This window comes from Callithrix jacchus, chromosome 13 (assembly GCF_049354715.1).
Source record: "Callithrix jacchus isolate 240 chromosome 13, calJac240_pri, whole genome shotgun sequence".
NCBI lineage: Eukaryota > Metazoa > Chordata > Mammalia > Primates > Cebidae > Callithrix > Callithrix jacchus.
The window spans coordinates 10,374,757-10,387,925 of NC_133514.1; the positions used below are offsets into that span (position 1 = coordinate 10,374,757).

At 47.9% G+C, this 13,169-nt stretch overlaps 1 protein-coding gene across 3 annotated transcripts in view; it reads right to left on the reverse strand.

The window, feature by feature from the left end:
- Positions 1-12,906, reverse strand: part of GATA4 (GATA binding protein 4) — an 84,206-nt gene extending 71,300 nt beyond the window's left edge. For all 3 annotated transcript variants that reach the window (XM_035269851.3, XM_035269852.3, XM_035269854.3), the window contains exon 1: positions 12,812-12,906. The gene's annotated coding sequence lies outside the window, so the exon portion shown is untranslated. The remainder of the gene's footprint in view (positions 1-12,811) is intronic.
- Between the last annotated feature and the right edge of the window lie 263 nt (positions 12,907-13,169).

Here is a 13,169-nt window from a genome sequence, read left to right on the forward strand (position 1 = left end):
AAGGCAGCCCTGGGCTCTGGGACAGAGCCTAGAAGTCTGGCAACCGGGTTAGAGCTGCTACCCACGCCCTTTGCAGGCACTGGAAACAGTGACCCTGGCCCAGCCAGGGGTGGGGGTGAGTGGGGGCTTGAGGATGAAGTAAAGGGAGGTCACAGACATTCAAAGCCACAGTCATCCCATGTCCTACTTAGAATGGAGATGAAACAAGCCAAAATGGGCACAAGGGCCACATTACTTCTCTAGACTGAATCTCTTCCCAATGGTCTTGTGGACTCAGCCTTCAAAATAAAGAAAAGAAGGTAGCCAAGTGAGTGGGGGGGCAAAGTGGGTGGGTCCTTGTTCTGATTCTCATTGTTTACTTGGGTGATCCAATGTCCTGGGTGCCTGAAAGAGGCCCTGTGCATGCTGCAGTTTGCACAGTCACCAGTAATACACACATTTACCTGCAATTTCACATGAATTATATGGTCATTCTAGTATAAGTCACTTGAATTTGCTGAGCCTCCGTTTCCCAATATCCCAAGTAAAGGATTTTGAGTAAATGTCTTCCCATTTCTTTTTACACTGGAACATGCTTCAATTTTATGGATGCAGGGCCTAGAAATGAGTGGTTACCGGTCTGAAGAAACAGGCCCCCTCCCTGGGGAGGGAGTGAACCGACCCATGGGAGGCTCCAGAAGGCGTCTCACTGCTTCTTGTCTGGGCAGCTGAGAGCAAAGTCACTTATTGGATTTGTTGCTGCTTTGTTACTGACATTGAACTTTGGGTCTAGGTCCACCACTGGAAGACTGGGAGCGATAAAAATATGAGGTCAACAGAGCTTTCTGAAGAACACATGGGAGTTCATTAGCCCTCACCTCCCAAATAAGTCATCTGTTGATTTTATTCATTTTCTGCAAACATTACAAATATTATAACTGCTATTGCCTCCATTGGCCCCTCATCCATCTCTCCACCAGTTTGTGCTTCAGGGGATTTGGAGATTAGGTTCTTAATCGAGGCCATCAATTCTTTGTGTTATTCTCTGCCTGTGAATTTTCCTAACGCTATTCGCATGCTAAAGATAGGTCACTGTGGAGAAGGTTGAGGCAAGACCACCTCCTCAATGTGCTCCTAGATGCGGCTCCTCCAGTCACACGAGGCAATCTTCCCATTCCCTCCTGTCCCCATGCACGCATTCCCCTGACACTCACTGACTCTGGGCATTATGTAAAGTCCCCACACAAAGACTTATGGGGTTGAGATTCAAGTGTGTGTGTGTGTGTGTGTGTGTGTGTGTGCGCGCGCACACGCGCAGTTTATTTTGTCACCTCATTAAGTTTAAAAGCTTCTTGATGGCTGGAATATCACTTAATAATTGTTTAATCTCCTACAGCGATCTTCACAGAGTAGGCACCCAATACATACTCAAAAGAATGAATTAATAATTAAATATGTCTGAAGATCAAATACAGAGCTCTGCATAAGAAATGTGCCTATTTGTGAAACGCAAATAATTTCCCCCAAAATTATTCTTTTTCACATTTCAGGAGGCCTCAGGCGCGGCCGCATTATGAACGTGTAGCTTTGAAAACCAATTTGTTTTCACTGTTTTGGTCTCACGTGTGTGGGGGGCTCTTGAACTGCTATTTGCTTCACTTTATAACTTGCACCTTGAAGAGGTGGATGATAAATGAGAGATGAATAATTCCTTATTGCTACTTATCTGCCAAATCTATAAACTGGTGTCAGCATTTACTCAGCTGGGTTTAAGCTGTGCCTGCTATACTTATTAACCCGCTTAAAATAAGCCATAAAAATGGGCTTGGTAGAAGATACTTTTAACTAATTTTTTAAAATGGCATTGGTCATTTTCCACGAACTCATGGAGTGACCTTTGGCAGGCAAGTCACTTAACCTCGTTGGGCCACACCTGCAAAATGACGCGGGGGCGGGGCTTGATTAGCTCTAGGAGCCTTGTAGCTCTGTTGCTCTTTGGTTTTCGGATGAGTGCGGAATCACAGTAACCCTGTCAGAGCCTTTACATATCGGTTCATGTAGGTAATCTCACGTATTCGCGGCATTTCTTCGGAGGCAGCAGTCAGTAGTGAGAGCAAGGCATTTTGAGTTTAATTCTGTTACTTATTAGTACTGTGACCTTTGGCTTTACCGTATCTCAATTTTCTCATCTATAAAATTGGGGAAATTCTCTAATAATACACCGATTACCCCAGAGGGTTGCTTCAAGGTTCAAATGTGACGTATGCGACAGCACTTTGCTAAACCACAAATATTATTTATTGCCCCCAACTTACAGATGAGGGCACAGAGAGCTGCTTGATGAAGAAGTTTGTAGCAGGGCTGAGAGGAGGATTGCTTGACTGCTCTCCGTGGAAATTATTACAAAATTGTACAAAGATGAAGCACCTAGGATACTTCTCTGGGACAGGGGATGGAGGGTGGTCTATGGATGCCTAATAAACACCTGCCCGAGGAGCCATTTCTGGGACTCTTAAATGGTGCAGTGATAAGAAAAGCTGTCAACGACACACTGACCCACCAACCCCAGAACTCCTAGCTGGCAGAGAAAGAAGCATTTTTCAAAGACAAGGGAAATCTGTTCCCTCCCGGCTCTATCCTCATCACTGCTCACAGCCCTGGCTTTGTCCTCCCCACAGCGAGAACAAAGGCGTCCGCTCAGGCTTTGGAGTTGATCCCCTTCCTAGAAAAGGGGCAGATAAGACAACTGCAGCTGAGGATTTTGTTTGTGGGGAATTAAGTCAACAAAGGTGTCTGGAACTCACCCCTGCAAGAATCAATCTTCTAGAACGTTCCTACCACTCTGCCTGTGCAGTGTGGGGGCTGGAAAAGGACATGAAGATGGCTATGGTGCCTGTCTGGGACCTGCTTGCCTTGTGGATGAAGGGGGAGACATGAGCTTAGGAAGAGCTGCCTCCAGTCTACAGAAAATTCTGTGGTTTGCAAAAATTCTACTCAAACTCCGTTATCAACAACCACCCAGCCACCCGACCAATAAAGACCAACCTCAAAGTTTTTTTTTAAGTGTAGAACTTAGAGAGAGAAAATGCCGTTATTAAATAGTAGTTTAAGTTTGGACATCATACCGTGTTCAGAATGCAATTTATTTGTTAAATGTTTATTTGCTAATTAATAAAAGTGAAATTGGTCTTTACCTCGATGTTACTTTTATCTTCTGTTGACTGAGATGTGCTACATTAAGAAAAAAAAAAAAACCCAGCACGAGATCTTCTGAAGGTCTCCTAGTGTGCAGTGGGATTTCATTTCTGCTTCCTTTTGGGACCACTCTCCTCTAGCCCCATCCCACACCCTGCTTGTAAAGTAGGAGGAAGGCAACCGTAGCCTCTGTGATCAGCTACGTATTTCTCTACAAGAGCAAACTATTTCAGTTTCAAACCCGGCACCTGACATTTGTTAAGAGCTGTCTTTTATTCCATTGGTCTGCATTCCGGTCCTTCGCTTTGGCTCTCTGCAGCCTTCCTTTCTGAACACCTGGCTTCTTGGCCATCACCAAAGGTCTTAGACTTTCCTCCCCAAGTCTCCTTTTCTCCCTCCCTGGGGCCTGAATAATCAGCTTCTATTTGCAGCTGGCCCCCTGCACCTGGCCTCATATCCCACCACAGCCTCCTGCCGGAAAAGGGAGTCGTGGAAGAGAGAAAAGTTACAAGAACTTAGACGATTATTTTCAATTTCAGAAACACTCAAGGTTGCAAGTGAAATTCTGAGACAATTTGGACCTGAAGACATTTTCTAAATGGGGAGGAGGAATCTCTTCCTCATGGAAAAATCACTCCCACCGACTGTCAACATCTCTAGCCTCCAATCAGGAGTCCAGGCCTGTTCTTGGAGTTTTGAGTCCATTGAGTTGGGGACCCTAAAACTGAATTCTCTGGAACAAATGCTTTGCTATGAACGCGCAGCAGTCATAAACATCTTAGGAAGCTGGACGGATCCTGGCACGTCTTCGATCTGGCCAGTCTTCCCCCCACTCTCAAAATATTTCTTTTCTCTACTTTCAAATAAACCTGAGTTTGTCACAGTCCATTTGGAATACAGAAAAGTAAAACAGGGAAAAGCAAATCCATCCTTAGCCACATTAGGCAGAAATGATTGAAAATGTTAGTCCTCTCTTTCTCGATTGTGGGAGAAGTGTTTCACAGTCTACTTATTTTTTAAGCATCGACACTTTTCATGTCATTGAATATTTTAGGAAAACATAATTTAATGATCATGTAATGATTTAGTATAGTTCATGTAAGTAAACTCTTCTTGTTTAGAGTTTAGGTTATTTTCTATTTTTTTACCTCAATGAATAATGTTTGGTGCATCCTTGTCAAAACGTAAATTTTTCGAAGTAAACCCTCTTTGTAAACTTCTGATTATTTCCTGAGGGTAAATTTCTATTACCAGAAAAAGGGGGTCAAATAACATGACGACTTTGTGGATTTTGTGTGTCTATTGCCAAATTGCTTTTCAGAAAGGTTGCACCCATAATTTCCACAACCACCACCAGCAGCAGTCAATTTTGGTAAGCGAAATAAAAAATATATTTATCGGTGTGTCAGGTAAATTTCTACCTCTTATTAACTTCTCAAGAGTTTTGAAGTAATAGATTAAGAAACAAAACACACAAAGCCTAACAAAAACAAGGGAAACATTAGCGTCCAGCTGAACACACGATCCTCTGGGGGTTAGGGCATTCTGTCTGTCCTCCAAGGTTTGTAAGGATTTTAAATTACAAGAAACTGAAACACAGAAATGTGAAGTAATTGGACCAAGAAAACACAGCCAGTGAGTAGCAGAGACGGAATTCAAATCACATCATTCTAAAGCCGGAGTCTAAACCCTTACACGGACCTAGGACAATGTACATGTAGGATCTCGTCAAACCCCAAAAGGTTCCAGAACATTCTTTGTAATGAGTTTATGGTTCCGAAAACGGCTTTTGTGAGCAGAGACTACAGGGAGAAATTTTATCTTTGAAAAAGATGTCATCTTCAACTTTTGAGAAGCACATTCCCGCATCTTATTTTTAGACTATGCTAGAAATAGAAGTGACATAACCGGCTCAAGGTCACCCAGCTTGTAGGTGATTGTGTGGGAACTGGAATCCAAGCTCTGGCAATTCTTTGGTTACTGCCTGTAGAGTTTTCTCTCACCTGGCAGCAAATATCCATCATAGCAACGGAGGAAGGTCTGGTTGACTAAGGCCCGCAGCGCCTTAAAGTTTCAGGGGGTTTAGTATCCAGCAACGCAGGGAGCTCCATCTCCAGGGGAAAGCTGGTGGGAGCCGCGGCTGGCCAGTGAAGGCTGAGGACGTGGGTTGCCCTTGGGCAGTGGAACCCTTACTCTAGGCGTGGGCAGGCTAAGGCCATTTTCTCCTAGGGAAATTATTTCCCGTTCACCCTCCACTTTCAAATGGGAAACCCACCCGGGAGCTGCAGTTCCCTGAGCTGGTGGAGAAGACAGGTAGGGGCCTGGCCGCGGGCATTGTGGGAAGGGATTCCTGCGCTGAATGGAAGGCTGGACTAGATAACCCTTGGGGCCTTTCCAACGCCAAACGTCTCTGATTTGTGTGTCTTGGGGGAAAGAAGTGAGCAGTCACGGGACTGAAATAGTTGATTTAGGGTCCCGCCCCAGTCGCCGGCTTAGTCCTCATCTTGGGCAAATAATTTAACCTGTCAGTACAAGGCATAATGCCTGGCGCAGAGGAAAGCTCAGTAAATGTTTGCTGAATGAATGAATGAAAGAATGGGCGGACGGATTTCGTCTCCCTAGTCTCAAGGAATACAGGTGAAAGTTGGAATCGAACCGCGCCCCTTGATGGGTGAGTTTGAATGAGACAATGTAAAAAGCATGTTGAACTTCCCAAAAGATAAAAAAAAAAAGATCCCCCCAACGTAAAGGGATTCTGTTTTTTCCTAACACTCACGATGGGTAGAATTACAATTGACCGGCATCAGCAAGCATGATACCAGTGGTGAGTTTTGATTTCACACAAAAGTCTCTGTTTAATTAATCCCCCTGCCACCTATGGGCCAGCTATGCGCCTCCCAGGGCCGGGTGGAGCACGGCAGCCCAGTCACTGCGTCCTCCCCAGCCCCGGATAAATGCCGAGGTCTAATGGATTGTTCCTGCTGCTGTCCAGATTAGATAGCGAGCCCCTCCATTATCTCGGCTGGAGCAAACCCCAGTGGCCACCACCAAGAGCTTTCCAAAGCAACCCAGCGGGAAGGCTGGGGAAACCTAGAGAGTAAGAGAGACCAGAGAGCTGTAGAGAAATGCCGGCGCTCCGAGGCTGTTTCCACCTCCCAGAACTTTCTCTGAACCCAAAGTCTTGTCCCCACACCCATAGCATTTAACAAAACAGGTCCCCGTTGTGGAAACTAGCTACTACCTACTTAATTCTCGGGAGTAGTTCTAAGAGGGTAACTGTTAGATTCTGTGTCAACCTTTGAGAAGTGAGGACTATAGGACCACACCCCCTCCCCACATCACCACCACCAAGGGGTGTTTTTGCAAAAACGGGGGCTGCTACTTCTGACCAGTAGGATAGTAACTTTCCTAATTTTTTTTTCTGCAATCATTGCAGAAGAGACGCAGCTGACTTTCACACCTTCCTTCTGAATTGCTCATGGTCAAGTTTTACCTGTTAATAATTTTGTTTCTTTAAGAAAAATTTTGTTAGAATTTTTTTTTTTTGAGACAGTCTCAATCTGTCACCCAAGCTGGGGTGCAATGGTGCGATCTCGGCTCACTGCAACCTCTGCCTCCCATGTTCAAGCTATTCTGCTGCCTCAGCCTCCCGAGTAGGTGGGATTACAGGCTTGAGCCACCACAACCAGCTAATTTTTTGTATTTTTAGGATCTTTCACCATGTTGGCCAGGCTGGTCTTGAACTCCTGACCTCAGGTGATCTGCCTGCTTCAGCCTCCCAAAGTGCTAGAATTACAGGCGTGAGCCACCCCGAGGTCCAGAATTTTTTTTAAGAGTTAAAATTTTCTTTAAGTTTCTTGAAGAGCAGAAAGCTTCTTATGAGCAAAAGCTTGTCTCTGTTTTGTTGGAAATGAAAAGCATCTACTGTCTATGAGCACTATTCTGTGAAATAAAATTCTCATGGATGATCTAACAACAAATTCTACATAAAACAAATAATAAGCACTCGAAATCATTATTTATCTACAAGAAAAGCTAATTGTTCTATCATTATTATGATAGAACTACTGTGATCTAACAGAAAGCAAATAAAATCTTAGTGAACAAGGAAAAGTTATCTATTTCTACCATATCAGTTTCCTGTTAAACCTTTAGTTAGTGGAAAGCTACAAATAAACGAAGTGGCAGGAGAAATCTGCATTTAAGAAATTCTGCATCACGTTTTTGAGTGAATCAATCTTGTCAGACACTACCTAGTGCTTGGAAAATTATTTTTAGTGTGTCATTATTTAGAGGTAAAAATTTAAAGGCAAATAAAATCTCTTCTGTGCAGTTTAATATCCAGAAATTAACATAATTCACAGACAAGAAGCTTTCTGATTCATCAAATAAAACATCCTTATCGAGTAACTTCTGTGTGCAAGCCGGACATCAGAATGAATAAAAATGAATTTATTATGAGGGGCAGGACCTCAGGTCAGGGTGGGAAAAGACCCAGCCAGACGCAGAGGACCAAATCTGAAAGGGTAGAGTATGTCCGGGAAAACCCGTAGTCCCTAAATCAGCCGGGTCTGCCCTAGAACAGCGGGAAAGAAGACAGGAAGGGAAGGAGGGAAGAAGAACCGACGCTCTGGACAAAGAACAAGTAAGCGAGGAGATTTTAATTAAGAAAAAAAAAAAAAAAGGGAAACTTCGCAACAGAATTAAGGAGAAGGGAGAGAGAGAAGGGGGGAAGAAAAAAGGCAAGGGGAAGATGAGAAACGTTAACAAGACAATAGTAAACGAATAAAGAAAATCGTTAAGAACAGCGAGTGGGGTGGAGGAGGGAGAAATTATATATCAGCATCTACAGAAAGAGCAGCAGCAGCTGTTCCCAACAGGAACCGACCCCTTCGACCACCGCGAGCGTCGCACCCCGCGCGGGGACCAGGTCCTCGATCTGGGGATCGGTGCCGGGATCGCAGATTCGGCCCCAAGTTGAGCCCGGCGTGGTCCTGGAAGGGTCTGCCAGGAGTTTTTGTGAGACCGAGGGGGACGAGTGCTGGGAATTTGTTGGGTTCGGGGCGCAGATCGAGAAGTGAAGTCTTCCCCGGAGGAACCTCAGCGTGCAGAAGCCTGGGAATCCAGTCACTCCCGGACAAGCCCTGTCTCTAAGCGGCGAGAAATCTCTGTCTCCGCATCCCGCGCGGCCCACGGCCTGAGACCAATACCCAAAGGTTCTTCGCACGGAACGGAGCTGGAGATTCCCTGGGCTCGGTTTTCGGAGTCACGAACCCTGCGAGCCTGGGGTTCACCCATGCCCCTCAATGTCCGTCCAAACCCGGCCACAGAAGGAAGGCATTGGATTTGTGCTTTGCAGTCTGGGGTACAGGGTGCGGGGGTCTTTCCGCAGGGGCATATTGAGATGCCAGCAGCCTAACCTGGGGGACACAGTGACCATTTCGGTGAAACACCTACTGTGATCCTTGGCCTCTTTGGGGACCTCACACAGGCGGTCGCAACCGAGAAGAAATGGATCAGGGGCTTTGCTCCGTGTCTCGCTGCCCAGAGCGTGGGGACAGCGGCGTCGGGGCGAGCTGGTAGGGGCCGTTGAGCGCCTCGCCCCGAGACGGGTGCGCAGAAGCCGGGCTCTCCTGGCCGCCCCAGGTATCCTTGTACAGCGGCGGGAGGACTTTGTGCTCCCCAATGGGGTCTCAGGAGCAAAGGGCGACCCGAGACAAGTTCTCAGCAGCGTCAGGCCTGGCCAGAAGTCACGCGACTGACCGCAGCTCCGACCCTGCTGGCCGTGGCCTGGGCTTCCTGGCCCACCAGCCTTCGACCCCGAAGAACGTGGGCGTGACACCCGTCCGAAGTGACCTAGCCCTTGTGGCGCCAGATAGGTCGAAATGCATCCAAAGCAATCCGGCTTCAGCCTTGCCAGGAACTGAGAGGCGATGAGAGGGAGCTCGTCTGCCTCGTGGGCCGAGGGCGGGAAAGTGGGATTGAATCCGAGGGCCCAGGTTAGTTACTTGCGAAGATCAGGGGACTCCAGGGCGCGTTGTGGCGCCTGTCGGTGGGGATCCTCCGAGCCTCGTGCTGCTAAAGGACCCCCCTCCACTGGCACCGCCTTGTCCCCCGTCTGCCCACTCTCGCTTTGCACCAAAGATTCAGCTGGTGGTCGGGACATTCGGGACGTTAAGCGGCCCCTGAGCGGCCTAGGCGGGAGCAAGCGTTATTTACAGAGGCTCCTTCTGTTTGACCGTGGGCTGCGCGCTCCGATTGATTGGGAGTCTCTCTCCGGAAGACCTTCTCCGTCGGGAAGTCTTTTGCCACCCTGGCAGGAGAAGACCCCGGCGCCGTGACTTTGAGCCGATTAACTTGTCTCAATCTTTCTTTCTTCTCATCAAGCGGGGAGTGCAAGAAACAGAGCCCCAGTGCAGGAAAGACTGTAAACTATTCTGCCACACACAGCAGGGACTAAAACTAAAGGCCAGTTAACTGTACTGTTACCCTCTTTCTAATCTTCCCCACGTGGGGACACTTCTCTGCCTATTGGGGGTGTCTCTGAGGCTTACTGCGTTTCCATTATTCCGGGGTGTCCATCTCCCTCCCCACCCCAAACTCGCCGCTATAAAAACGTCACTTTCCATTCGCTTTTCCAAACAGCGCAGGGCTAGGACTCTTTGCCCAGGACCCGGCCCTCTCTGGGCTCGCCCGGATACTTTTAAGACCGCGGTTGCTCGGCTGCCCTGCGGTCGGGCAGGCGGAGCCGGGGCGGCCCAGGCCGCGGGACCAGCTCATCTCCCCGGCTGGGCGCCCCGCAAACGGCCCACGGTTGGGCCTGAGTGCGGACCCCAGCAGTTCCCGGGTTCCTTTTCATTCCGTCGCCGGCCTGAGCCTGCTCCACTCTCCTCCCCTCCCCGCCCTGGGCCCGAGCCTGACGCCGCCTGGTTTATTGACCTTAGATCGGCTTCGGGGCTTTATCAGACCCGGCGGGGGCGTCCCGCGGCGCAAGCCCCTCCACCTCTAGTCTTGAGGCGCGAGTCCCCTTTAAGTTTCTTCTAGAAACTTCCCCTTCCTCCCCAGTCCCCGAGTCTGAAAACCTGCAGAAAAATCGCCCGGATTCGAGTGACCGTGGAGATCCGAGGCAGGACCTTCAGGGCCACGGACATTCTCCGGTATTGCACTTTGATCTAGATAATTCAGGTGAAAGTGGCCCCCCCTCCCAATTATTCGGATAATTGCCTCGAATCTCCACTTCGTGCAGTGTTTAGACAATTGGAGATTGATGGCTTGAATTTAACCCTAAAACCTCTCCTCTTCTCTGCTCCAAGATCTAAAATATCTCTGAACTTTACACAGGCAAACTATAATTTTCTGTCCTATAAATCACTTGGCAAATATAGCAAGGCATTCGAAAGCTATTTGAAAGTAATATTTTATTAGGCTTGAGACTAGAAGAGGGATAAAGTGTAATTTATAAACATGTCCTCAATACTAAGCACACAAAATTGTCTTTAAGGCTCCCCCCTTAATCGAACTCATGAATGCAAAATCACTTTCAGAGACAAATGCTTAGAGGAAAAATAAATTTGTAGCAATGATTATATCACTAAAAATAAACTCTATTAAAAAAACTTTATAAAGTGGGACTTTCAAGTATCCTTTACCCTAGACTGATTCATCAAAATAAGACCAGCAGAAACAAAACATTTGCTAGCACTACGAATAGTACAGCTGCTGCCATGACTACTTAAAAAGCCAACCCACTTTTGTGATGATGGATCACAGGACTCTAGCAACCTTCCATAATCCCTCAATTCAGATTGGCACGTCCCGATTTTCCCTGCTAAAACCCTTTCAATTTCCCTTGAATTTGGACAACGTACAGAAGAGCCAGAATATCAGCCCTGGGAAAACATTAGCAAGGGTGAGGAAGCCAGAGAGCTGGGCAGGGGAAGATAAGGAATGCAGATGCGTGTAAGTTTTGTGACGGCTTTTCAATTCACCCTCCAGAAGCCGGCGGGACTGCTGAAGATGGAAAGATAGTCAAAGGGAACAATTTTCTGTTCTCTGCTTGGCAAAGCTAATATTTGTAGTAGGTACACCAGGACTGAGAGGCTTTGCACTCAATCCTGCCCAGTTCCAGAAGAGCACTTGCTGGGTCCTCCTGAGACTCCAGAGTGAACAAATGCCATTGTCTGCTTCCAGCCTGCGAGTATGTGGACGAGGCCCAGAAACCTGGTAGCGTTCAGACTCTCAGAGCCTTGATTATGACACTGACCCGTGCCTTCTCAAAACCACTCTCCTTCTCAGAGCTGCTCTCCAAAGATCCCCCCCCCGCCCACCCCGTTGAACTCCTGAATGCAAAATCACTTCCAGACACAAATTCTGAGAAGAAAAAGGAAAGTTGTGGTGATGATTATGTCACTAAAAATGAACTCTGTAAAAAAACAAAAAGTTCATAAAGTGGGACTTTCAAGTATCCTTTACTCCAGACTGATTTATCAAAATAAGAGCAGCAGAAACAAAACATTTGCTAGCACTGCAAATACTTAAACAACACTGCTACTCTTTTTTTTGACTCAGCCTTTTTCTCAGCTACAAATAAGATTCAAGGCTCATTTGCCCAGACTTTGTCTTCATAGAAAGCAGAGGTAAATTGGACTTGTAGGCGAAAGCCTATGCGACCAAGAACGAAGCCCCCAGGCTCTGCAAAGCATGCAGTGGGCCTGGGGAGAAAAACACAATCGCTGCCGTGGACCTGCAAGGCCCACCCCCTCCCATCACAGGTCTGGCTCCAGAATAAACGGAAATTAAACCCCACACCAAGCCTGGCTGACCCTTGATCTGCGAATAGGCAAAGCGAAGTGTCCGGCCCCGAGGCCTCAAGACCTAGTTACTAACTACCCAAGCTCACAGACGGGAAACACCATGGAGACTTTCTGACCCCAAACCAAACTGGGCTGGGTCTCACAGGGGCCAGAAAGGATATCCCTAACCTTTCCAAGGGTGTTCTGAAGAAGACACTGATGGCCACAAGGACCCCCGGGGACTTGGGTGTGCTGGAGGAAGCAGAGGCCAGGTGGCCTGGGATACCTGGTCCGAGCCCTTTGAGCTCTGCTGTATGTGAGCTGTATGTGAGCTCTGCTGTGCGTGTGAGCTCTGCTGTGTGTGTGAGCTCTGCTGTGCGTGTGAGCTCTGCTGTGCGTGTGAGCTCTGCTGTGTGAGCTCTGCTGTGCGTGTGAGCTCTGCTGTGTATGTGAGTTCTGCTGTGTATGTATTGATTTAGGTTTCTTCTGACACACCAGCCATTCCGCTCCATTTCCAGTTGTCGGAGTGGGAACGGAATCAGGAAATAGAGAAACTGAAATGCCACTTAATTGTAAGAAGGAGAAACAGAGAAGGAAAGTGGGACGGAAGCCGGGCTGCGGCCTGGCCTGCACAGAGCCTCCTCCTTCCTTCCCAGAGGCCTCGGAGCCTCCCCACAGCCTTGGGCTTCAGCCCCTCACTGGGGAAGATTGCCCTCCCCTCCCCCATCTCCCTCTCCCCACAGCTGGAGATGGTGAGCACAGAGAGTGCCCCAAGCTTTCCATCCCCCCAGCATCCCAGCCTCCCCCGGCAGTGGGGTCACCAGGAGGGCCAGGAGGGGACTCACCCACAGTGGGAGCGGCGTCCCTGCGGCCCAGGGATTCCAGGCTGCTCTCAGCCAGGCGGGAGGGAGACTGTGAGCTGTGTCTCCCAGCTCCCTCTGAGCTCCCAGCTTCCTTCTCAGAATTAGATAACAGGAAAAATAGATAAGAGAAGTGGTTCATTAATTCAGCAAGCCTTTTTTTTTTTTTTTTTTTTGGTATGTGTAAAAGTGGAAGGAAACCCTGGTAGGGAATGAAATTCTGGCTGGAGATTTTTTTTAAAAGTCAACGTTCACAAGGTTCCAGAGATGCTTCTGGAAGGTCACTCAGAAGGACGCGGGGAACCGTCCAGCCTGGGGAGGAATGCTGAGCTCACAGTGTGCG